The 24,261-nt window shown below is 41.1% G+C and overlaps 1 protein-coding gene and 1 pseudogene across 34 annotated transcripts in view; one reads left to right on the top strand and one right to left on the bottom strand.

The window, feature by feature from the left end:
- The window catches only part of LOC101124430 (interleukin enhancer-binding factor 2-like), a 46,965-nt pseudogene extending 33,458 nt beyond the window's left edge, over positions 1 to 13,507 (bottom strand).
- MAGI1 (membrane associated guanylate kinase, WW and PDZ domain containing 1) overlaps positions 1 to 24,261 on the top strand; it is a 666,590-nt gene that overhangs the window by 325,944 nt on the left and 316,385 nt on the right. The window lies entirely within an intron of this gene.

Below are 24,261 nucleotides of genomic sequence, written 5' to 3'. Positions count from 1 at the left end.
TTGGAAGAAACCAAGAGAGAATGATGTGAATGCTGAGCACATTTCTGTCACCAAAAGAGAACGGCCATGTAGTGTATATACATATTCATGTTTACTTGAAAATTACTGGCTAGCTTTAAGCATAATTTCTGTTATGCCAAAGCCCAGGTGTGCAGGCTTGTCCCTCTTCTGAGGTCCAGGTAAATTAGAACCCTTATAAAACCTCTGTTAACCTTTATAAAACCTCAGTTTGCCCCTCTAAGGCCACAGAATTTGTGGGGCATTGGGAGATGGGTGATAGAGTTGGAAATTACTCCTTCCTGCTTGGGTGGATTTACCGTTTCTCCTTTCTCCTCATGTTCATCACCTACCCAGGTATCCTGGAATTTGATGAAGAAGAAAAAGAAGAAAGAAGGGAAGGGTTGATTGAGAAGAATGGCAAAGTCTGTCTGGAAGCCACCAGAAGAAATACAATGCTAGCTCTTGTCTGTTCTTTCTCTGTCCTTCCCCCTGTTTTCTTTCTCTCTTCTTTCTTCTTTTGCTTTTTACTCTCTTCCCATCATTCTCCTCTTCTTCCCTCCCTTCCTTTTTTCTCACTTTTTCATCCTTCCTTTTTTCTTTCCTCCCCACCACCAATGACCGATTTGCCCACCTGACTGCCCCCAAGCCTTAACTAGAAGAAATAATTGAGCACTTTCTCCCCAGATTCAAGTTTCAAAAGAAAGAGATGTTCTGAGTTAAGTGAGGCAGTGGCATCTCCCAGTCCGTCTCTGCTTCTTCATCTCTGAGGGGTCTCTCACCTCTAGCAGTGAAGCAAGCACCTGGCTGCTCCTCTGAGCCTGTTCTGTCTCTCTTCCTCAGGCACAGAAGAGCTTCTCACTGGTAATTACAAGAGGACAGAGGATACTTATCCCAATGAAAGCTAACTTTCCTCTTCTTTTGGCGTTTACTACCATCTCTTTATTCTTTTAACAATTCATTTCCATATTTAAATGCCATTGATTTCTTTAAAAGGGGGGAAAAGCCAGGTTGGGTCCTATCTGTAAATCATTGCCCTGTCTTGAACCTCAGGTGAGAGAGGCATTGGCTTTGTCAGGTTGATTCTAAAGATTATTTTTCAACTCCAGGAAGTGGGTTACATTTATAGGGGTGATTATTTTGGTAAATAGGACATATGTAGAACTATGTCTAATTCCATACTCTTTGATGGTGAGATGCTTTTAAAATGTGTAGACATTGATACCTTATCCAATATTACCTCATTCTTTCTATGTGCCAGTTTTATATTCTTCACACAGTTACAGCCGCAGGTTGGATTGGCATGGCCATGACTTTGGATTTTTAGCGACCTCCTAATTTTATTGGCTTGCTTTCCTCTCTGGTTCAGCTATCAATATAGTTTAAAGGTTTTACTGAGAAAGAAGCTTGAGAGGGTGTGTAAAATCCATAGTTGGTGAAATATCTTTTTATCTTTGTGGCTTAATAATTATCTTTTCTCCAGGGATTCTTTTGCCAACTTTTTTTTTTTTTTTTTTTTTTTTTGAGATAGGGTATCACTCTGTCACCCAGTTTGCCGTGCAGTGACCCCATCATGGTTCACTGTAGCCTCAACCTCTCAGGTTTAAGCAGTCCTCCCACCTCAGCCTCCCAAGTAGCTGGGCCTACAGGCACGCACAACCATGCCTGACTATTTTAAAAAATTTTTTTGTTAGAGAGACAGTGTCTCACTGTGTTGCCCAGGATGGTCTCAAACTCCTGGGCTCAAACAATCACCTGGCTCGGCCTCCCAAAGTGCTGGGATAGGGAGCCGCTGTGGCTCAGGCCCGTTGCCCTGGCACTCGGGGAGGCGAGGCTGCACGTCCAAAGTGCTGGGATTACAGGTGTGAGCCACTGTGCTTTTTTGCCATCTCAATTGCATGGTTTGATTCTTGACAAAGTGCTTCTATGTGGCATAGCATCAACCCTGAAACATATGAGTCATTAAATATTTAATTTGGAAGTGTGAAATGGCAGGTTCACTTTTTAGATTACACATTAGAGCCCTGCCAATCAGCATTGAAGAAAAGTTGCCTACATCTAAGGTTTGGTCAGACTTTGGGAATAGAAGTTTATACAACATCTACAGTAACTACGGCAAACACATTCGTGTTTGATCAATGAGCTGTCATTCCCCGAAATCTTTTGCCAAGTCTTTAGTTTATCCGACTGCCATGCCGAGACGGTGGTTCACTTGAAATGATAAATGAAACCCACAGGTGGTTTTGGTATGGACATTTTTTGTTTATGTCTTGTGAGATGGAATTATAGGACTAGGATTTAAAGCAAATTGAGCATCTTGAAGAAAGTCTTTCAGTGTCTTCCTGTTGCAATTAAAATGACATGCTGAAACTTATTACCATGGCTGAGAGAGTCCTGTGGTCTCTGGCTCCTGCTTGCCTTTTCATTTCCATCCCATACTGTTCCCCCCACCCACCCATCCATTACGCTGTAGTCAACATGATGGCAGTAATGCTGTCAGATTTGCTTTGTCTCCGGACCTTTGCATTTCCATTTCCCCTCCACATCTCTTTCCTTTCTCCTCCCCTGTCTGGATCCTCCTTATCTTTCACTCCTCTCCAGGATATTCTGGACTCCTAACCACCTCAAGCCTTCTTCTGTCCTTATTTGGCACAGTCTGTTGGGATGCTGTTTGCCAGCTCATTGAGAGAGAGGACTTTGGCTCATTTTCGACAGTTTCCCATTCAGAGCACTGTGCTTGGCACCCAGGAGGTGCTGGGCGCACATTTGTTAAGTCAGTGAATGGAGGCTGGGTAATTTCAGGGAAGGCAGAGGCTATGGTATGGCGCCTTAGTCTTTCTGGAATAGTTGCTAAATATTCCAGTGAGGCTTTTAAGAGTTCCGCTCAGATTTAGCTCATTCATGTCAACAGTTGCCATGGTTTGCTATTTCAGAGCATTTTTTAAAACATAAATTTTGGTCCTTTCAGACAGAAGCATCAATTTGGTAAAGATTATTTTGTTTTAAATCCCATTTGCAAAGCGAAATGAAATTTAAACTAGCCTGTGTACCATCTACTAGTGGTTTTCCTGACAAAATGTAGCAAAAGTGCTAATGTTTTCATTACATTGATTAGAAAAAAAAATTAATTGGAGAACTTAGTTTGCTGAGCTGTTGAATAGAAAGTGCTGAAAGGCATATTCTCACAAATACAGTCAGTTTGTACTTTACAGAAGGATTTGTTACTCATGGACTCAGAGCTGGGTTTGTATGATACCACATTTCATCTACAGAAATATACTGCAGATAAGGAAATACATCTTCACCATAAGAATTTATTGTGCCAATCAATAAGAACATTAATGCTAACACTCCATTAGATTATCTGTTGAGAGGAAGGATTAGCCCCAAACCTATACATTAACCCTGTCTGAACAAGAGACTTAGAAGTTCGTTTCATATTAGTGAGCTCAAACTTTTGTAGTCATTTGATTTTGAAATTCCTTTTCCAAACTCAAGTAATCTTTGGAATGGGACACATTAATGTCTCATTATCTAGGGGTATGTGAAAATGTCCAAGATCTATTATGACTTAGCTTTTGAGAATTATTCAAAGCCATAAATTAGGGATTCTGCAATTAAATGTGATACTCATGGCTGCTCCCCATGTGAATAAAGAAGCATTACCATCAGAGGTTGTTTAGACTGACTTGCACCTTGTACAATTTCTTTTTGTACAAATCAGGGTAAAATTCACATAACACAAACTTAACCATTTTAAAGTATACAATTCAGTGAATGCTCACAGTTGCTTTTTTAAGGGATAATGTATTGTTGGTATTGCTCCTCTTGAGGGCTTACTAAGATACTCTGTATTTAATTAGAATTTCAGTAAATTCAAAAAGCACATCATAGCTGGCCTTGGTGTGCCACTGAATGTTAACCACTTTGTGAAATTTTCTAGAGCAGAGAAAATACTCAGTTAAGCTAACATACTCTGAAAACATTAAAGTACTTAAAATAGCACTTTATTATCCAAATGTAAGCTTAGAAAATTTTTTTTCTTCAAATAGGCCTTGATAAGAACATAGTTTGACTTAAAACCATGACAATGAGAGTTTTTGCAAAATCTTCTGAAATTCTCTGCATTTCTGTCCTATCTAGTATTTGTATGAAGGTAATATAAGATGAATTGTGACTGATCCTTAACCTCAGCAAAGGTCTCTAGAAATTCAGCCAGGCAGAGCCATTTTTAATTGGTTGGGGATTTGAGGAAACCGCGGAGGAGTCTGTGCAGTAGTAGAAAGCCGTGTCTTGAGTCTAGAAGGAAAATAGGGATTATTGGGAAGGGTAGGTAAATATGAGAAGTGCACATCCACTGCAGACTGGGATGAGACGGGGTCTAGAGGATGACTGAAAAGAAGGAGAGAGATTTAGCTCACCACAGAGGCGCATTTCTACAAAGTGTTAGCTACTTGTGCCTTTTTTTTTTTAAATGAATTTTTAAGTCGTCATGCACTTGAATGCACACAAATTTTCAGGAACTGATTAAAATGATTGTTGAAAAAGAAAATTGAAGTGACTGCCATAGCATTCCTAAATTTTAAAAACCACATAAGCCACATTGACTCTTTTGTCAAATGTGCAAGTTCTTGGTGCCAAGTCAGATGAGGAAGAAAAGTTTCAATTCAAAATAATCTCTCTGGACAGAGATAATAAGGAACAGAGAAGATCGAGGGCAGGAGAAACCTGGCAAGTGGTAATGTCTAGAAACCCCGTTAGGAAGCCTGGGGAAAGGAGGCAATCTAGGACAGCCAGCCCGATTTGAGCTTCCCACTGGAAAGGGTAGATGCTCCCTCCTCGCATGGCAGTTGAGTTGACACCTGGGGCTGGTGCTCATTTTGTTAACAACTGTGTCTAAGAACATTGGAATGAGTTGAAGCTTGGAAACAAACTGCAAATGAGGTGTCTCCTAAGGAGGAGAGAGCTCTGTTCAGGGCTGGGGAAAACTAAGCCTGTTCGTGTTGGTGGAATAAAACATAGAAGAAATGAGGCAGAACAGATAGCCAGCTGGACTTGGAGGATGTTGTAGGATGGTCTTTTCCTGTGAGGATTAGTAAAAGGGAATAGTGGATTGGTGATGCCCTGCCTTCTTTCCCCTCTTCTCATCCCCTGTGCTAGGAGATAGTTCATTAACTGAGACCCCTAAAACGCAAAGTAAGCAATAAAAAGGGTTGTTCAGATTGTACCAGCTTCCCAAAAAACTCACTGAATTCTAAGCAAGTGAATTTCTTGAAACAACTTTAAGCCCATCCATGTCTAAGAAATCCCTAGCTAACACTGAAGTTAACAGTTCCCAGGGTTAATGGGAGGTCAGGTAGCATTTTATTGACATCCTCATTGCTATTACTAATCTAGAACTCATTTTCCTGAGGTTCATTTACCCAAGCAAGTTGGTACAATGGCACTCTCCCTCCTACTGTCCCACAGGCATCCCCGTCAATGAGGTGGAGGCATCTGGGCACACTGGGAAGCCTGTGTATATTCTTTGGTGTCATCTAAACTATAAATTAGCTTGCCACTTTCTATTAGTGTACCTTAGGCGAGTTTTGCACATTATGAGTCTGAGATGACTGCAAGATATCCAAGTAGCAGTGTCCAAGAGGCAACTGGATTTCTGGGAGGAGCTCAGGAAGAAAGGTACTGGCTGGAAGATACATCAGCAGAGAAAGAGCAATTGAAGCCTTGGGCTTGGGTAGAATTGCCTAAGGGCAGTTCATCTAATGAAATGAGAAAGGGCACCTGGAGTATATTTAAATATTCTTAGACAAGTTTTTTATTGGGTCTTTATTCTAATCAGGGAGAAAACTTGTCCAGGGCAATCTTGCTAGCATTTGAATAGATAATTGACTGGCCAGTCATGGGTCCTCACTTACACCCTACTCCTGCGTCCAGCAGATGCCCTTGTGGTGTTCATTACTCTAGTTAAACTCACTGGGCACTGGAGCAGTTGTCAGATTTGCTCATCTTCTGGTTCAGTAGTCAGGAAGCACGTATAGCAGCAAAGACCGAAAGCCAGCCACCCCCTGCCAAAACAGTAGAGAGATGCGCATCATGCCTTGAAGGCCAAATGAGGCAGATTGTCAAGTGCAGCATGGTGCTCCTGAACGTGGAGGGTGAGCTGCCTCTCCAAGCCGGTCCTCTCAGTGTCTCTGCTCCAGATTCTGCTTGCAAGTATTCTATGAAGGCGGGTACCTTCCATCATTCTCAGCAGGGGGTAGTCCTGCATCTCAGAGATCTAAGGAAGATGGTTTCTCACCACCATATGGTGAGCCCAAGCTTTTGGGAGTGGAAATAAAAAGGAAGAGCGGCTTATTTATTTATTTATTTGATAAGTGTGCATTAAGGCTTTAGGAATATCCTGGTTGTCAAAATGGACAGGGTCCCTGCTTTCAAGGAGTTCAGATCCTGAAGGAGATAAGTAAGTAAAACAAATAAAATAAGTACCAGTGGTTGTAGTACATATACAGGTGGCCTAACAGAAAATAATCTAGGGTTATCTTCTTTAGCTAAGGAAGGCCTCTCAGAGAAGGGAGCTTTAAGGCTGTGCCCTGAAGGATGCAAAGGTGTGTAGAAGCGTCAAGAGCATTTAAAGAACAAGCAAAAAGACCAGGGTAGGAGAGGGCTTGGTAATTAATTCTAGAAAGTAAGAGGAGGCTAGCACGACTAGTTAATAGCTTCTGGCCTGGATTCTGCATATATATTGTAAAATGGACACCTTACTGTCGTGTGTGTCACCTCTGCCATGTGAGAGATGTCTCCTGGGGTAGCCTGCACATGGTCCCATGATAAATTACAACATTGACCTTAAAGGTTATGGCAATATTGGGTTCCACTGTGGAAACTCTTTCTGCCTAATGACTACATCCAAGAGGTGGTTTGTTGTGTTTGTGCGTTGATTTTTAAAGAAGCAGGGTGGCTAAAGATTGCCTGTAACTAGGGTGAGGCCTTATAAGCTGACACTTAAAAAATATATGTATATAAATTCCTCTTGGTATTTGGATTTAATGCTGCTATTATGGGGGACCAGTGGGCTCGCTCGTAAACATAGGTACTGAATACTGATCAGAAACCTTCAGATTTGTCATCTTCAGTATAGCAAATGTTCTATCCAGAGTGCTGAGCCAAGGGGGTAGATTTCCTAAGGGCCACATCCTAGGGAGAGCAAAAAAAATAAATAAATAAAATAACAAGCATGGGGGAATATATGCAGGCATTGTGTGGGATTTGCATATAATTTGCATAGCGCTTGATAAGCTAAAATCTGTTCTCAGAAAATGTTCAAATTAAAATTTTATCACGGCTACCAGTGCAGCCATTTCTTACTATTTTCTCCTCTATTTTATTCTTTTGCTCATATTGGCTGTCTCTGATTCATATATCTTTTTGTTAGAAATGTACAGCTGTGATTCTGAGCATCAAGGAAGAAAAAAGGGAAAAATCTGAGTCCACCAGAGACCATTTCTTGGCAAATGAAGTTCTTATTCAAGCTCTTCCTAGTCACATCTTTTTCAGTCCTATAATAAAAGTGCCTTTATTTGGGGTCTGTCTTGGAAGCTCAAGGGAGCCATGTGTGTGACAGGAAAAAAAAAAGAAAAGTGAACCTTGCATTAAAAGCTACTTGGGACTGGGCGCGGTGACTCACGGCTGTAATCCTAGCATTTTGGGAGGTCGAGGCAGGCGGATCACTTGAAGTCAGGAGTTCGAGACCAGCCTGGCCAACATGGCGAAACCCCGTCTCTACTAAAAATACAAAAATTAGCTGGGTGTGGTGGTGCATGCTTGTAATCCTAGCTACTCGGGAGGCTGAAGCAGGAGAATCGCTTGACCCCGGGAGGTGGAGGTTGCAGTAAGGCAAGATCACGCCATTGCACTCCAGCCTGGGCGACAAGAGCAAGACTCTGTCTCAAGAAAAAAGCTACTTGGAATCAAGTTAGAGCTTTTCTTTTATGAGAATTTTAGATAATCTATTGGTACATCAGTTTTTTCATTAGTAAACTGGGGATACATGAAAACCTTACGGAGCTATTGTGAAAATTAAATAATATGTGAATAACACTTAGTGCAAGGCCAGCAATTAATATCGGTAAACCTGTTTTTAGAAACTGCCCTTAAGCTATATTGTGGACATAATTTTTGTGTTTCCAAGTTGGTAATGAGCCCCCTGATGGTGGCCGCATTGTGTTAAAAAGGGGCGGTTGAATAAGTGATTTGGGGGTCCCAGCCTTCATGTTCTAAAGGATTGGTGGGTATAAGGAGTATGTTGGTGACCTGAAGAGCTGTACTTCCTCTTAGAAGTACTCACATTTGCACTTAATATTTAATTAACACATGCATCGACTTCATTAGAAGCAATTAAAGAAACAGCTTCAGGTAAAGACGTTTGGTGAAATTTTTGGATGTGAGGCTGTTAGAGATTCACATTTTCTATCCTTTGAGGGTTTCTTATACGACGTGTTACAGTCATTTTTTAATTTGTTGATCCCTACTAATTATCAGAACTGCTACCCAAAAAAATCACGACATTAGGATGAAATCAGATGTGGTTGTTCAGTTTTATTTATAAGTAGATCCAGGGCAGCCATGGAATACAAAGCTTGATTTTAGGAACATATTTAAAACATTAGATCAATTCATGTATGATTACTATTCAAAATTATAATTTGGTCGAATGGTAGAATGAAATTTGCTATTGCTATTATTATTATTTTTATTTATTTATTTATTTTGAGACGGAGTCTCGCTCTGTAGCCCAGGCTGTGCCCAGTGGTGTGATCTCCACTCATTGTGACCTCTGCCTCCTGGGTCCCAGTTCAAGCAATTCTCCTGCCTCAGCCTCCTGAGTAGCTGGGATTACAGGCATGCACCACCATGCCCAGCTAATTTTTGTGTTTTTAGTAGAGGCCGGATTTCACTATGTTGGCCAGGCTGATCTTGAACTCCTGACCTCGTGATCTGCCCGCCTCGGCCTCCCAAAATGCTGGAATTACAGATATGAGTCACCGCGCCCAGCCTGCTATTGATTCTTTAGAGGCTATCTCAACCATCTTATAAGGAATGTCATATTTTCAATGTACAAACCAAAAATGTCAAAATTGTACATAGTTAAAAATCAGTTTCTAAAATCTCACATTTTTCTTTAGGGGAGTAGTTTTCAAACTTGAGTGTGCTTTGGAGGGTTTGTGAAAATACAGATTTCTGGGGCCCTACCTTCAGAGTTTTTGATTCAGTAGGTCTGGGGCAAGGCCTAAGAATTTGCATTTCTAGCAAGTGTTCTGGGCTTCTGATGCTGAGTCCAGGGATCACATTATGAGAACCACTCGTTTAGGGAAAATTTATAAGGGTTTGGCTTTTCCCCTATTCTTGTTTCTTTATTATATGTATGCTATGGTGTGATACATTAATTTTTGTTGAGAATCCAAATGTATATTTTATTTTATTTTATTGCCACAAATGTTAGGAAATTCTGTTTTTGGTATCTGGCAGGAGGGAAACAAAACATGAAGCTCATGGACATGTATTTTCATGGGCAGTTAAGCTATTCTTTAGATGAAAATGGCCTTAATCATTTTAATTATTTTTTTAGTTATTAATTAATTATTTAATTATTTCCCCACTTATAAGTGGGGAATACATTTATTTATTCATTCAACAAATATTTAATGGGGACGCCTTATGTATCAACTACTGTTCTAAGTGTTAGAGATGCCTCATGAATATAAAGGGTAAAATTCCTTTATATTTATATTGGATAAAATCCAATATAAAGGTATTGGATGGGGGGGCTACAAAGGGTGAACGAAGAAAACAGATAATTAAAAAAATGTATCTCAAGTGGAAGGTGTTATAAAGAAGACTAAAGCTGAATGAAATGGCAGAAAGTGATGGAGACAGAGGGTTTCTTTACATAGGGTGAGCAGGGAAGGCCTCCTTGATAAGGTGAGTTGAATAGGTACCTGCAGAAAGTTAGGGGAGGGGGATGTTTCTGATGGAGGAAAATGCTTCTAAGATAGGGAGGCAGGAGTGAGCTCACTGTATTTGTAGAATAGTAAAGACGCCAGTGAAGTTGGAACCCATTTGGTGGGAAGGGAGATGGACGGTGACTGGCCATTGGATTTTATCTTGAGTGAGAAGAGGAGCTGTTGGAGGGTTTGAGAAGTGTTGTGATAGCATCTGCCTTACCTTTGGAAGGGTCATTCTGGCTGCTTGTGGAGGGTAGCAACAAGGAAAGTATCCTAGGTGATGTAGGATGAGTAAAGAGTGAGTAAAGCACAAATATTGGTGGCTACACTCATGCCAGACATCACAAATCAACCACAGAGGCCTTTCCCAGTGTCCTGGATGTTGACTGGGATGAGTTCCCGACATGGCCTGCAGCTGGAACTGAGAGCCCTTGGAATCTGCACAGCAAATGAAGTCTTTTTGTTTCTTTTCCAACAATTCAAATATCAAATGGCTTTCCAGTGCCTTATCTCTCCTTAAAAGAGGTCTAGGCGTCTACTGTAGATTCATTCATCCCCCAGCAACACCTGTTGAGCATAAAAAAAGCAAGTCTATAAGTGGATGAACTTCATAATTTCAGATCATATGTCCTGGGAAGAAAAAGGATGTGATTGAGACCTGGAACATAAGGAGTTGGCCCTTTCAAGAACAGGGAATGGGCAGTCTAAGCAGAGGGAGCAAGTACAAGTTCCAAGGTCCCTATAGCTAGGAGGACTGAAGGGGAGGATATCCAGGACCTCCTTCTGTTTTCCTTTGGTTCACATGTATCCTTGTGATCTGCTTCCATAAGGTGAACTCTGCAAGTCTTACCTCCCTGGGACAAGATTGGCAACATCTACTATTTAATGGGGGTGATGCCTGAATCAGGCCTGAACTTTGTCCCAACAGTCTCCCACCTAAAATACATCTTTTATCCTGTACTCATTTTCCCATTGTTATCTTTCTTCCTTGAATTCAGTTCTCTCTGACCCTCTTTTTTCTACCTTATCGGTTATCTCTGTTGAAGAGAATTGTTCAGGGGAGTAGAAGAGAATGGATTTCACATGGCATTTGTGTATTAATAAGATTATTAATTTGGGGACCTTCTTCCCTTTCCTTCCTGCATAATTTTTGGTAATAAATGCCCATCTAATTTACTAAATATTCCCTTGAGCACGAGCAGCCTTATATGCAAAAGAAATTTCGCACTTTGTACCTGAATGTAGTAGTGGCTAATACATACACACAAAAAAAGCAATTCAGTAGGAAAAATAAAATATAAAGAAAACCAATTATCTCAGCCTGTTCAAAGAGACAGCCAGCCAGGTAGTGAGTAGTAATTGCAGTATTTTGTTATGGAAGTCTTTGGTTGTAATTAATATATTTCTGCCTTTTAGTACATTTGATTTATTATGCATTAGAGGACCTTGCTTTGAGTAGTGCAGCTCAGGGGTTAGTCACAGGAGTATGAGTTAGGCGGAAATATCTGGGCACTACTATTTGCAGCACATTGTAGCTATTTCCAGGTATGGCTGGGAATAAGCTGAAGGCTTAGCCAGAATCAACTTTTGGTGTTGCGGAAACTGTCCTGATTAAGTCCCTTTTGTTCTCTGACCCCTGAGGATGGCTTATTAAGGTTCAGTTTACTCATCTGAAAAATGGAGTTGAAGAAATCCTCCTTAGAAGGTTGAACCCCGGGTGGTGGTAATGAGAATACTTCATATTTTTTTTTAGCACTTACTACCCGCCAGGCATATTCCAAAGCACATTATGTATACCATTTTAATTAATCCCCACAACAGACAGGTGGGGTAGATGCTGGCCCTATAGATTAAACCATGGCATGGAAACATTAAGTGATTTGCTCAAGGCACACTGCTTAGTGCAGTGTATGACACTTCTTAAGTATTTATATGAAAATAATAACCACAGCTGCTATGGCTTAGATATAACTTTTTTTAAAGGAGTTTGAGTATATTACAGAATGTAGGAAGTCTCATTCTCAATGCCTCTTGTTTTCTGTTTGTTTAGTTAGTTATCTGGCTCCATTTTACAGCACCAGTTTTCATCTTTATTGATTTTCTGCTGATTAAAAACAAAACCTGTTTGTATATTTTACTCATTTTTTTGGTTGTCCTTTAAGAAAGTGTTCTGGGCTGGGCACGGTGGCTCATGCCTGTAATCCCAGCACTTTGGGAGGTCGAGGTGAGTGGATCACCTGAGATCAGGAGTTTGAGATCAGCCTGGCCAACATGGTGAAACCCCCTCTCTACTAAAATACAAAAATTAGCCAGGCATGATGGTCCACGCCTGTAATCCCAGCTGCTCGGGGGCTGAGGCAGGAGAATCGTTTGAATCCGGGAGGCAGAAGTTGTAGTGAGTCAAGATCATGCCACTGCACTCCAGCCTGGGTGACAGAACAAGACTCCATCTCCAAAACAAAACAACAACAACAAAAAACAAAAACAAAAACAAGCTGTTCTGAATATGGGTACCCTGGCCAAGGATCTTCTTAAAGCCACCATGTGAGAGGATTCAGACCAGAGTCCGGGCTGTGTAGCAGACTATGTCCTGCTGTTCTAGGGTCATGACTGTGTGTACTCTGAAGTTGCCACTCTCACAGGGGTCAATGATACCCATGGACCCTGGCAGGAACAGTCCTGCACCTGGAATCTGCAAGCAACACCTATGTGCAGTGTTCAGGGCCAAAGGCTGTCTGTTGGGGTTATCACAGCATAATGACTTAGTAGGCCTAGGATCCAGGGTGTGAGGGGCTCAAAGCCAGGTAAACGAAACCCTCAAGTCCTTCAGTAGTCTGATGATAACTTTAACTGTGAACTGAGAACCATTTTCCTTGAACCAGCGGGCATGCCGAATGGCTGCTAAGGCACCCTGCAATACCTTGATATCCAAACGGAGTTCTGGGTCCAGTTTTGGAAGACTGGGTGGCACTGTTGTAATGACAGTCTTCACTGTAGCATCAGAAGAACTGATTTCCAAGCCAGTTTCATCAGCTTGGTAGGCATGGTCAAAACTTCAGAAGGATCCTGTGCTCTCAGGCTTCCCCCGACTTTGTTTCCCAGGGCAGCAACAGCTTCCAGCCTTGGCAGAATCTTGTGTATTACCAGCGGGGCAGCTGCACTGTGGCCTGTAGTGACCGTTCTCTTTTTATAGGATCCCACCTATCCAACTTCTTCAATTTGCACTTCAGATGTCCCTGGAGCCACAGATTGTCAATCACATTGTTTATTTTTGTCACCAGGGAAAAGTAAGAGGCCTGCTCAGCGGAATCAGGAGCTGGGTCCTGATTGCTCTTCAGCAAGGCCTCACTGAAGGAAGTTGCATGAGGTGTTGGCTTGACCCAGGGGAAGGCCATTTCACACAAATAGAAATCAAACGGGATATGTGGTACAAAGGGCCTGAACTCTCCTCCTGAGCCTCTTCTGGAGCCCAAGTGTCCACCACAGCCATGACCTTTGTCACTCTTCATGGTGCCTTAAATTCCAAATGGAAGCCGCATCAATCACCCCTTCCTCCCCTGCCCCCCTCTCTTTTAAAATCTTCAGACAGGATCTTGCTGTGTTATTCAGGCTGGTCTTAAACTCCTGGGCTCATGCGATCCTCCTGCCTCAGCCTCTCAAGATAGCTTGGATTTCAGGTGCATGCCACCAGGCCTGGGGATTCTTCATTTCTGATTAACTCCCAAGTGATGTCAGTACTGCTGTTCCGCGACCACATTTTGAATAGCAAGACTTTTTAGGACTTAATGAAGTAGTGAGATGCTTGCACCTATACATAGAATCACTGTGAATGTTTCACCTATAAAAGCACCTGCTACAGATTCATCGAATGGGTTACCGTAAACCAGAAACGACCTTGCTGTTGGAGATTCAATATTCCAAAATGATAACTCTTAGTAAAGTTATAAAGAAAAAGTAGCAGTTTCCTCTAAATTTGCATGGTTTAGTGTGTGATGTGTATTAAAACTATAAAAAACATACTGTGCATTTGTTTTTATGTGAAATGAAGGAAGATTCTTGGTTCAGATGCTTGGCGTTTCACTTCCTGTCCACTGAGACAGTCCTAAGTCATGCATGCCATAGCACAATTCATTAAGAGATTCTGCCTGTTAAATCCCAGTTTTGGTGTCCAGTTGCTGCAACAATCCCCTTCCTCTCTGCATTTAGAAAACAACCCTACAGGGCCGGGTGCGGTGGCTCATGCCTGTAATCCCAGCACTTTGGGAGGCCAAGGCGGGAGTATCATGAGGTCAGGAGATCGAGACCATCCTGGCTAACACGGTGAAAACCTGTCTCTACTAAAAATAAAAAAAATTAGCCGGGCTTGGTGGTGTGCGCCTGCAGTCCCAGCTACTCAGGAGGCTGAGGCAGGAGAATCGCTTGAATCCAGGAGGCGGAAGTTGCAGTGAGCCGAGATCGTGCCACTGCACTCCAGCCTGGTGACACCGAGTCTCTGCCAAAAAAAAAAAAAAAAAACAAACACCCCTACAGATTTCCAAAATGCCCAGAGGAGAGATACCATCTATGGAGAACCCCCAAATCCAAAGGCCAATGAATGGGAACAGGCCATAAGATGACTCATAGGTGTGATATGACTGCTTCTAGTTTGTTCAAGCAAATTGTCCCCAGAGCCAGGGGCCAAAGAAAATCAAGTAGAGAGTCACAGTTATTGCACAGAACATGACAGCAGAGCCGTACAGTCTTGTTGGAGGTGTTTTCTCTGCTGTTCACTTTGTTTCCCTAGCAATTGGGGAAAAAGTTTCTATGGCCATATTTGCAGCTGACAGATTTGTTTTGCACCGTGCTGCGAGAGGGTGTTAAGTGGAGGCCTGTGAAGAATCTGAAGCAAATGGAGATAATTTTCAGGGGAAGAAAACGTGTCTAACTTCCTAGTAACCACAGACTGAACTGTGTTTTTCCAGCTTAATTTCTGTCTCTCTCAGTAGCCCTTGAGTGTCAGAGACCACTGGCATTCTTCCAGGACTAGAAAGGCAAGAGAGCAGTTATTCAGAGCAACATACTCCTCTGAAGTTCAGTTTTCCTGAAAGCCTTATTTTTACTAAAATAGAAACTGATGGAAATGATCGAATGAAAATAGCAATATGTAGGGTGAGTTTTATTGATTGAATCAAAAGATGTATTTATTTTCTACTTCTAAATTAACATGACCACCTCAGATAGTTTCTTAACTGAAAATATTTTAGTCCGCAGACAAGCTACGTTCTTTGACATTGTGTGTAATACAAAATATATATGAGATGGATTTTTCTGCTTTTGATATCAAGCAGTTTTTATAACACTGGAATATGAAAATGATATATTCATTAGAGACTGTTTGAAAACTAAGTTTAAAATTTGAGGAAAAAGTTAAAATGCAAATAAAGGTATGTGTAATTCTACCACCCAGAAATGACAAGTATTAACTGGAATTTTCTCCTAATCTTTTTTTTTTTTTTAAATGAAGAAATATACAAGCATGTGCTCACATTTTAACAAAATTAGAATAGTTTCACTACTTTTGTATGCTAGTATTTTCACTTCTGTTATGCAGTATGCATCTTAATGATACTAATTTTCAGCACTTTTTTATTAATGGAAAATTTTGAGATAATTGTGGATTCATAGGCAGTTTTACAAAATAATACAGTGAGAGCCCTTCTACACTTAGTTTGATTTCCTCCAGTGGTATAATTTCCCAAAACTATACTATAATATTGCAATCAGGATATTGACATTAATACAGTCTACCAGGCCAAACATGATGGCTCATGCCTGTAATCCTAGCACTTTGGAAGGCTGAGGCTGGTGGATCACTTGAGCCCAGGAGTTCGAGACCAGCCTGAGCAACATAGCAAAATCTCATCTCTACCAAAAAAAAAAAAAAAAAAAAAAATTAGCCAGGTGTGGTGGCTTGCACCTGTGGTCCCAAATGCTTGAGAAGCTGAGGTTAGTGGATTGCTTGAGCCTGGGAGGTTGAGGCTACAGTGAGCTGAGATCATGGCACTGCACTCTTGCCAGGGTGACAGAGGAGGACTCTGTCTCAAAAAACAAAACCAAAAAAATCCTACCAAGTGTAGTCAGATTTCCCCAGTTTTACTTATACTTTTTTGTGCGTATGTGTGTATTTAGATTTATACACAATTTTTTCACCCATGTAGGTTCATGTATCTACAACCACAGTCAAGATATTGAACAGTGCTAATACCACCAAAATCCCTTCTATAGCCACACCCATCTCTCCCCTGGCTCCCTTCAAACTCCTGACAACCACTAATCTGTCTTCAATTTCTGAAACTTGGTCATATCAGAAATTTTATATTAATGGAATATATAATTTTTATTGCTGAGTAGTCTTTCATGATATGTGTATACCACAGTTTAACCACTTACCTGTTGAAGGACATCTTGGCGTCTTGGCTGATTCTAGTTTTTAGCTATTACACATAAAGCTGTTATGAACGCTGGCATACTGGTGGTTGTTGCAGTTGTTTTTTTTAATTTAAATTTTCCTTTTTCTGGGATAAATGTCCAAGAGTACAATTGCAGGTTGAATATTTAGTTTTTCTTTTCTTTTTTTTTTTTTTTTGAGACAGTCTCTGTTGCTCAGGCTGGAATCCAGCGGCATGATCATAGCTCACTGTAGCCTCAGATTTCTGGGCTCAAGCAATCCTCCTTCCCCAGCCTCCCAGGTAGCTGGGACTATAGCTGTATGCCATCCATCCTGGATAATTAAATTTTTTTTTTTTTTTTTTTTTTTGTAGAGATGGGCTCTCTCTACATTGCCCAGGCTGGTATCACACTCCTGGGCTCAAGTGATCCACCTTTCTTGGCCTCCCAAAGTGCTGCAGTTACGTGAGTGTGAGTTTTCTTATAAAAGTACTTGCCAGAGTGGCTATACTGTTTTACATCTCACCAGCAGTATGAGTGTAATCCAGATTTTTCACCTCCTTGCCAGCATTTGGTGGCGTCAATATTTTCATTTCATTCATTCTGATAGGTGTGAAGTGCTCTCATTGTGGTTTAAATTTGCACTTTCCTAATGCCGAATGATGTTGAGCATCTTTTCATGTGCTTGCCACATATATATATATATATATATATATATATATATATATATATATGTATCTGTATATATATCCTATTCAGTCAGATGTCTTTTCAGGTCTTTTGCCCATTTTCTAATTGGATTATCTGTGTTTTCAATATTGACTTTGGAGAATTCTTTGTATGTTCTAGATACTTGTTCTTTGTCACCTGTGTGATTTGCATGTATTTTCTGTCAGCCTATAGCTTGTCTTTTTTTTTTCTTTTCTTTTCTTTTTTAATAAGGCTTTATTTTTTTAGAGCAGTTTTAAGTTCACAGCAAAATTCAGAGACATGTCTGGAGGTATCCCATATACTCCCTACCCCTGTACGTGCACAGCCTCCCACATTATCAACATCCCCCATGAGAGTGATGCTTTCATTACAGTTGGAGAACATACACTGACACATCATTATCACCCAAAATCCATTGGGTACCTTAGGGTTACCTCTTGATGACATAAACGACATAGCTCTATGGGTTTAGATAAATTTATAATGACATGTATCCACCATTGTATACCAGGGGTCCCCATCCCCCAGGCCACACAGTGGTACTGGTCTGTGGCCTGTTAGGAACTGGGCTGCACAGCTGGAGGTGAGCAGCAGCAAGCAAGCATTACTCCCTGAGCTCTGCCTTCTGTCAGATCAGCATTGCCATTAGATTCTCATAAAAGTGTGAACCTTATTGTGAACTGTGCATGTGGGGGATCTAGGATGTGCACTCTTTATGAGAATCTAATGCCTAATGATCTGAGGTGCAACAGTTTCATCCCGAAACCATCACCTCCCCCGTCCCCATCCGTGGGAAAAATTATCTTCCATGAAACTGGTCCCTGGTGCCAAAAAGTTTGGGGACCGCTGTCATACACAGTATTTTCACTGCCCTGAAAATCCTCTGTGTTCTGCCTGTTACCGTTCTTTTTCATTCTCTTCACGTGGGCTTTCACAGAATGAAAGTTTTAAATTTTGATTAGATTCAATTTTCCCTGAGTGGATCACGCTTTTGGTGTCATGCCTAGTAACTTTTTCTCTGGCCCTATATCCTAAAGATTTTTTTCTTAAGTTTCTTCCTAAAAGTTGTATAGTTTTACATTTTACATTTAAGTGCATGAGCCATGCCAAGTAAATTTGGTGTGAGAGATAAAGGTCACAACTGACTTAGTGTAAAGTGTGAGAGGCAGGTCAATGCTCCTTTCTTGGCCTGTGAATGGCCACTTGCTGTAGCTCCATTTGTTGAAAGACTATATCCTTACTTTGCTAAATGCTTTTTGAACTTTTATCAAGAATCAATTAGGCATATTTTAGGTCTATTTCTGGGTCTACATTCTTCTTACCTTGATCTAGGTCTCTTTCCCTTTGCCAGTACCACAGTCTTGATTACTATGGTTAAATGATGAGCCTTAAAATTGGGCAGAGTGATTCCTCCCACTTCCTTCTTTGTAGGGAGTATTTTTGCTAGTCACGGGCTGGGTTGCTTATTGTCAGTGGGTCTCCTTTTCTGGCTTTGCAAGCCCACCCGTGATGCTACTTTTGAATCTTGGATTCATTTTCTAGGTTTCTCTCCAGAGGGGTTTTTGTTTTACTAAAGGAAATAAATTCCCCTTTTCCAGGGAATTTTTTCTTTTTTCCTCTGAGTACGCTAAAAGCTAACCCTAGAAGTTAAAATTGTGGATGTGAATGATGTTATTTTTGCCCCCTTAAACCTGCCAAACTCAGCTGGACAAAGTAGCATGTGTGTGTAATCCTAGCTATTCAGGAGGCTGAGGTGGGAGGATAGCTTGAAGTCACAAGTTCAAGACCAGCCTGGGCAACCTAGTGAGACCTCATCTTTTAATTAATAAAAAAACAACAAAAAAACAAAAAAAGCCAAAACTCTTATTAAACATCTTGCTGTGAACTTGTTCTGCTTTGGTATCATCTACTCACTTGGGCATCTAATTCTTAAGTTCTTTTCATTTTGTTCAAATTTAGCTGTATGATTGAGAATGGGGATGAAGATATGGAAAGTACTTGTTATCTATGAGTGCTTTGTTCAAAAGCAAGATGGCTTTGCACTGAGTCTCAGTAAACTTGAACATAAATAGAAGTGCAGAGGGTCTGCTAGTATTTATTTATACAGAAAGTTTTTGGGGGTTATCTTCTATGGAAAATGTTTCTAAACAGTGTGACAGCAAAATGATAGTGTAAATTGTAATGTCTGTCCCAGTTGGATATATAAACATATGAAGTGCTTTTTTCTTAAAAATGTTTGGGTGGTTCATTTAGAGTAAAAAAATGATATAACTCACATTCTAAAATAATGATAGGATAAAATAAGGATTTTATCTTTCAGTGTCATTTAGGTGCTTTGTTACTTTCCAGGGACTCTCGTGAGAAATGGAATTATGGGCGTAGCTTATTTGGGGCAGATGTTTGTAGATTGTGGTCTATAAATGAGACCCAGGTCTTTGGAAGAGAGAGGGAATAAATTCAGGGAGAAAGGATTTAGAATTATTCTTGGAGTTATAAATAATGAAGTGGTTGCGCTTAAGTAACTATAATGGCATTTTAGCAAGTAGACAAAATAGTACCTAAGCCCTGTTTTCAAAGTCCCGGAGACACTAGTGCACAGATGATAAATCAAAATACAAGAATGTAGGTGCTTTGTCCCTAAGCCCCACTATAGATATTGATTAAATAGGTCTGGATCTGTGGACCTATGGAGAACTCCTTTGCCAGAATGGCTTAAAATCTAAAGTAGGCCAAAATCAATTCTTCATCTTCCCAACTCCGAAACTAAAATACTGAATCTTTCCGTCCCATTACGAGAAAAACTCATACTATGCTTTTTCGACTTGCCTGGGAGGATAATTCTAGTATGTATGCCTGGTTGTCCCATAATTGCTATCATTATTATGATTTTAATAATTTTTTTTTGTTTTTGTTTTGAGACGGAGTCTCGCTCTGTCGCCCAGGCTGGAGTGCAGTGGCGCGATCTCGGCTCACTGCAAGCTCCGCCTCCCGGGTTCACGCCATTCTCCTGCCTCAGCCTCCCGCGTAGCTGGGACTACAGGCGCCCGCCACCACGCCCGGCTAATTTTTTGTATTTTTTAGTAGAGACCGGGTTTCACTGTGTTAGCCAGGATGGTCTCGATCTCCTGACCTCGTGATCCGCCCGCCTCGGCCCCCCAAAGTGCTGGGATTACAGTCGTGAGCCACCGCCCCCGGCCGATTTTAATAATTATTAAAGTATCATATCATATCATATCATATCATATCATATATCATATCATTATTATATTATTTGAAGTGCTGGCTGGGTGTGGTGGCTCAGGCCAGGTGTTGAGGCTCACTCCTGCAATCCTAGCACTTTGGAAGTCTGAGGCCGGAAGATCACTTGAGTTCAGGAGTTCGAGACCAGCCTGGACAACATAGCAAGACCTTGTCTCTACTAAAAATTAAAAAAGAAAAATTAACCAGGTGTGGTGGTGTGTGCTTGTAGTCCCAGCTCCTCAGGAGACTGAGGCAGGAGGATCACTTGAGCCCAGGAGATTGAGATTCTATGAGCTATGATGCACCACTGCTCTCCAGCCTGGGCAACAGAGCAAGAGACTGTCTCTAAATTAATACATCAATCAATTGATCAGTCAATAAGCTCTCCTTCACAAGAGCTCTCCTGTTTGAGTGATAAATGGTATGGTCACCATAGTCTTATCATATTCAAATCAGAGACAGATCAAAAGGAAGAAATGAATGACCTGCAAGAGATGGTGCCGTATAGCTTGTTGAAGACCTGCTGAGGGCTGCTGTCCCTTGATGGGTCTAGGCTGAGGTGAGGATGGGTAGGGCATTGGAATCCAAGGGAGATGCTAGACCCATACTACCTAATGTCATGGAAGAATAGAAAATGTACAAAGAAAAAAGTGAGAGCGGTGAGGCCTTTGTCTATAGGATGCTGTCTGAGCTTTCTTGTCCCCATACTTAGGAGGGAAAAAGCTTTGGGATCAAAGAGAGAGAGAACTAATCTTTCTACCCTCTAAGCAAGGACCCTGTATGCCTTCATCCCACTTAAGAAGTAAGCCTGAAATATGAGTTATTTGGCCATACCCTTGTCCTACAGTAGTCCTAGTCTTTGCTACCACCGAAGCCAGCTTCATGGAAACTAGGCCATATTGGCATGTAAGACCGAGAGTACTGTTTTAAATAAACATGCCCTAGATTTATTCTAGTTTATGGGAAAAACAAAAATAATTTGCAAACCAGCAACAATTATTAACACAATTTTTGGTGACATTTCCCCCCACCCCTGTTGGAAAACAGTGGGTTTGAAAAGCGCTGACCAAGAGTTGTGGGCCTTGAGTCACAGGCAGCGTGCAGAACCTCCTGAGGATGCTCCCTGTATCTGGTTCTGTGGTTCTGTGCCCTGGACTGCCGTTCTCCTTTCTTCTTGATAGCCTTTCTTTCCATGGGCTTTTTTATTTTATTTTTTCTGGAGACAGAGTCTTGCTCTGTCACCTAGGCTGGAGTGCAGTGGCATGATCTTGCCTCACTGCAACTTCTGCCTTCTGGGTTCAAGGAATTCTTGTGCCTCAGCCTCCCAAAGTGCTGGGATTACAGATGTGAGCCACCGTGCCCAGCCCCAGGGGCATCTCGATTAAGCAATAGGAGTGCAGTTAAGGAAGTGATGAAATTTATCAAAGAATCCTTAGGAAATGTCAGCTATAGCTCTTATCACCATGGCTGTCTGTAAAAGGGTGGTCCTGAGATGAAGTAGTCTCTGAGTGCTGGATTTTAAGACCCGTCTCACTGTATGGAATTCATATATCAAACACAATGAAAATGAAGTGTATTTGTGACAGTTGAGTATGAGACTTTTATTTTATTTTGTTTTTTTTTTGAGCTAAGGAAGTAGGCAGGTAAACAGAAAACCTTCACTGCAGAATTGACACACTGTAGAGGAAAATTGCTTTGTCTGTCCAAAGATATGCTTAGCTGACGAGAAATTAAACAACATGATTGAGGAGGAAAACCTGAATAAGTGGAACACGGAAGTAAAAAAGGATTCTGTCACTATTTACGCCCATTATTCAAGTTGGGAGATGGGATGATTCTTAATTATTCATTTGGGTGTCAATGCGGATAGAAAATCACCATCATAGAAGGATACATTAAAATGAGTAAGAGATTTTCAAAATTCACAGAATAAGTATGTGTGGAATTTTGCAGGTTTTCAGGAGCCTGTTGAGTTCCAGGGTAGGAGAGAGATGTCACGCCAAATGACAGTTTTCTTGTTCAAGGAGCGTGAACACAACAGGCTGACAAAATTTGAAAAGAGCAGTGCTGATGAGCAAAAGGAAAGAGAAGAAAGGACGGCTCTGGGCTTCCTGCTCTCAGTGAGGCAAGCTGTGGGTTAGTGTCAGTTAACCAGATATGAGTATGCTTCCAGGAGTGTGGCGTGGACTTGAGGAAGTGCCAGTTACCTATTCCCTGACATGATCTGTTCCCTCCACTCAGGGCCAGTGGACATCTGTATGTACGTTTCCCTTAATCCCATTATGTTTTTACTTGATACCAAGTAGCTCTTTTGTTTTGTTAGCAACAAAGCTTGATTTAACTTCTTGGTTTGCAGAGTAGATACTTAAGAAGAATGCAAAACTACTCTCACTTTGCTGTATAAGCGGCTAATTTTTTTTTTACCTTTTTATTTTATTTTTTAAAGGTTTTCTTTTTTTATCATTATACTTTAAGTTATGGGATCCATGTGCAGAACATACAGGTTTGTTACATAGGTATACATATGCCATGGTGGTTTGCTGTACCCATCAACCCGTCATCTACATTAGGTATTTCTCCTAATGCTATCCCTCCCCTAGCTCCCCATCCTCTGACGGGCCTCGGTGTGTGATGTTCCCCACCTGTATCCATGTGCTCTCATTGTTCAACTCCCACTTATGAGCGAGAACATGCGGTGTTTGGTTTTCTGTTCCTGTGTTAATTTGCTGAAAATGATGGTTTCCAGCTTCATCCGTGTCCCTGCAAAGGATGTGAACTTATCCTTTTGTATGGCTGCATAGTATTCCATGTTGTATATGTGCCACATTGTCTTTATCCAGTCTATCACTGATGGGCATTTGGGTTGGTTCCAAGTCTTTGCTTTTGTGAACAGTGAAGTGGCTAACTTTTTAAGGGACAGGAAATACAACCTGCCAATGATTAATATGGTGTTGGATTTTTGTCTTCATGTGCAGCACTTCCCGTGATTTAGTGTATTCCTTTGTGGATTGGGGTTCAGCCAAGGTGCCTCTTTTGGCATATGAAGAGTTTGACCTTTGACGTGGATACGAAAGAGTGGGAGAAAGTGCGGAAGTTGCCACCAAACTCCCATACTAACTGCAGAAAGCTGTGAGGTGTGGAGAGTGAGGGAACACAAAGTGATGATTCTCTCTCTTAAATCATAAGTCTGGGTCCAGTGTTGAGTTTTAACTACCTTCCTGTTTCCACGTGCTGAGATTCTTCTCTGATACCTTAAGCACTCTGCTCAACGTTTTTCTTCATTGCATCTGTCAGTTACATGAAAATCCCCTTTGGTCACTGAGACCCAAACGTTGCCAGTGTGTCATTGAGCCAGGTCAAGTCTTCGATATGACTGTGCTCCTACCCTCAACCCAGCCTTTGGCGTTTGTCCCTTAGTGACTATAGAAGCCATCTCCATCTTGCTCTATACCCCTGCCTTGACCCTTGCTGGCCAATAGTAAAAATCCCCTCCCAAAATATTTTTAAGTAAACAAACAAAAATACAAAATAATGTTTAAAAATAGAAAATGAAAAGTTTAAAAAAATCCTAAATGTTTATCTCCTCACCTTATTTAGCCTAGTCTGAACTCTAAAGATTTTCCTAGTGCTTCAAAAACTATAATGTCTGCACATTCTCCTAATCTTAAACTACCCTGAATTGTTTATCTTTTTCTCATCGTGTATCTCCCTCTCCACCATAAAATTTTAAATTTCCGAAGGGTCCTGCACAGCTCATAATAAAATACCAAGAGCACGGGAATCATTGAATCAATAATTGTTGAATTAAATTAAGTACATCTGGTAAAATCCCTTTGAATAGCTCATTGGTAATGGAGTCTGGTATGTTTGTATGTGGGGAGCAAAC

Source organism: Gorilla gorilla, chromosome 2 (assembly GCF_029281585.2).
Source record: "Gorilla gorilla gorilla isolate KB3781 chromosome 2, NHGRI_mGorGor1-v2.1_pri, whole genome shotgun sequence".
NCBI lineage: Eukaryota > Metazoa > Chordata > Mammalia > Primates > Hominidae > Gorilla > Gorilla gorilla.
The sequence above is the reverse complement of the archived record's forward strand: the minus strand, read 5'-3'. Positions and strand labels throughout refer to the sequence as shown.